Below are 3,150 nucleotides of genomic sequence, written 5' to 3' on the forward strand. Positions count from 1 at the left end.
ATCGTTCCCGTTCAGATTGATGGGGAACCCATGCATATGGAATTAGACAACGGTTCATCTGTTACAATCACCCTAAATAATTTATGGGTTGATGTATTTCCGAAGAATGCACTGCACCGATCTGACTTGAAATTACGCAGTTATTCCGGACACGAAATTCCTGTGATGGATGAGGCAACGATTCGCGTGCGTTATGGAAATCAAGAAGCATGCCTTCCAGCTGTGGTTACTGCAGGTGATGGTCCAGCAGTCTATTAAGGACGTTTTCTTGGAATCGTGTGGCAATGTAGAAGACGTGGTTTCAAAGTAGGCATCCCTGTGAGATGGAGCTCTGAGCAAAAAAGGAGTGACAGCTCATTTGAAACTTAAAGAGAACGTTGCTCCACAGTTCTTCAAACCAAAAACTGTTCCATTTGCCTTTAAGAAAAGAATACAGATGAGTTAAGAAGATCGGAAAGAATTTATTTACTAGAAAAAGTCAAAACTTCTGATTGGGCTACACCCATCGTTCCAATTTTGAAGCCAGATGTACTGTCAGAGTTTTGTGTTGACTATAGGATTACCATTGCTCCGTGGTCTATGTTCTTCTTTTGAATCAGAGGCGATACCCCACCCACAGGAGAGCAAAATTGTTCTTTTGTCATTCTGAAAAATTATTAATACGCGACGATGTCTCCTACTTATAAATCCATAAGTTGATGATAAATGCCCCTCTCCCATCTCCTGGAAATCCGGTCTCGCATGAACACCTTACGATTTCGTTTGTCCATTATAAGTCAAGGATTCTTTAATTATCTGCTAGTCGCAACTTCAAACTTTGTCGTGTGACAAGTTGCACGTGCCAGTGGTTATACGGGCAACAACGCTTGTCAACTTTCATAGCAACAATGTCGCGTGACAAGTTGCACGTGCCAGTGGTTATACGTGCAACAACGCTCGTCAACTTTCATAGCAACAATGTCGCGGGACAAGTTGTAATAAAAGGTCGCCCGTGTCACTTTTCCTTTTTACCCTGATTTATCTGGCAATTGTAATAAAACTTCCTTCGAAGTATTATGTAGTGAAGTCTCCCCATTAACCAATGATATCTTGTATTATCTTTCTTCTTCAGTCTTCTCCAAGAGCTTTTCCACGACTATAAAACAATGTGCTTAGCTCTGCCATCGCGTCCAACGCTACACTTCAGGAATTTGAACTATTAACATGAAAAAGTGGGCGGCTAGAGACGCGCAATCTTAAGCCCAAAACACAAATCGGTGGTTTTCTTGGTAGCAAATTTGATGACAAAAGAATGACTCTAAACTTTTCCTCGAAGGGACTTTGCTTCTGGTCTGCGAGTCTAGGATCTCAAATTTTCCGGGAGAGCATGTGGAAAATAATCGCACGCGCCCGACGGACCATTCAATCCGAGAGCTTTCAAATTTCGTGCTTCCTTAATCATCTTTTGTGCCTGGTGTTCGAAAAAAGCAGAAGAGCCTTTTCCCAAAATTTGTTTGCGTTCACGTCAGTCGAAAATCAGATTATACTTAATAATCCTTGTTATTACTATTATAACGAAAGAGTTGGGGGCAAGATGTTTTGCCTGCCCATTTCTCATTAATATTCTCATCGCCAATCGGGTTTTGATAGCAGAAAGATTTACTTCGGAACTACAAGTGGTCCAACCACCACTTCTCCCACTCGCTCCCCAACCGTTGACCAGGGAACAAGTGCAACTTCCCTCGTAGGATTTTGTTGTTGGCCCGCGTGCCAACATCACGAGGAAGACAGAATTTCGTGTCTTGCTAAAGCCCTCTTATTCGCCTAAACGTTAATCTTCAGAAGCATTTTAGGCGTCTGAATAGAAGCGTTAGGTCAGCTGGGATCTATCAAAGCATATCGGTCCTGTTTTAGCAATCACTGAAAATCTGCAATGTTCATTCCAGGTTGAAGGAGTCGATAAGGTTACAATATTATTCCGTAGGATTACTTGTTAATAAACGAGACGAACACGACAACGTTTTCCACAACCATCTCCCAACTCCTTAAGTTTCTTCTCTCCATTGGTCTATTTCAGGCCGTGGTCGCTTAGCAAAAAGATGCGCCTTCCGAGACAAAGCTTTATGTTATGTTTGAGGTCCCCTGCTGCCGGTTAAGTTTCATTTTGAGTTCGGTACTTTCTGTACATTTCAAGCATCATGCCGGCGTACTTAAGTAGGACGCGCCGTTTTCAAGCGGAGCCACACACTTACCGCTATATAACATACGACAAAAACGACTAAAATTTGGGATCATACCAGGTCAATGCCAAGTTCCACCTCCCTTTCAAAATGAGGACAGAGACAAAACCATTATAACGAAAGAGTTTAATTGCAAGACATTACAGAAATTACTGGTTTATAGAAGGCTCAACGTCTTTCCTCACTTTAAACAGACACTTCGATAATCCGACACTAGAAACATTGACGCAGTGCAATGAGATCCACTGTAACTCCTGGTCGGCATATTTTTATGAAGGCCTTTCGGCGGCTAATCAAACTTAACCAAAGATTCAAGAAATAGCTCGTGGAAAGTGGTGACTAGTGGAAAACTAGAAGAAAGTGAGAACAAAACAACATCAACGTATACAGTATTGAAAATTTATAAAATTTCTTCACGTACTAGTTTCCTCCAAAACTTCGAGAAAGCGTTTCTTTTGCCTTCCATGTCAGAAAATTTGTATCTCTCTCGACTTCATTTGCATCTGAACCCTAGCGAGGATTTTAAGGTTGTATTACTTCCATTCAACATGTGGCAGACCCCGCAGCTGTTGATCGTTGGTTTTAACTTCCCTTCATGTTTCTTTCTGATCACGTTCATATATCCATGAACCCTCGACTTCACCCTTCCTTTAACTCGTGCGGTTGCTAGATGTCTTTGTGATAATGCTCTGGATTCCAGATGCTTCAAAAATAACAAGAAAGTAAAAGCCAGAGTAATAATGCGGAGTACTTTTTCTGAAAGTTAGAGGTTTCAATACACAAGGCCTTATGGGACTTAGATCATGTCGCAATAATTTGTGTGTTTTGGTACCGGTGTAATACCTTGCCGGCCAGCAGGCCCTCGCTTCGTCACTAGCGCCTTTCAATCCATCCGCGGGACATTACAAGGCCTTGACTACTACTGGTTCGC

Source organism: Pocillopora verrucosa, chromosome 8 (genome assembly GCF_036669915.1).
Source record: "Pocillopora verrucosa isolate sample1 chromosome 8, ASM3666991v2, whole genome shotgun sequence".
Classification (NCBI taxonomy): Eukaryota; Metazoa; Cnidaria; class Anthozoa; order Scleractinia; family Pocilloporidae; genus Pocillopora; species Pocillopora verrucosa.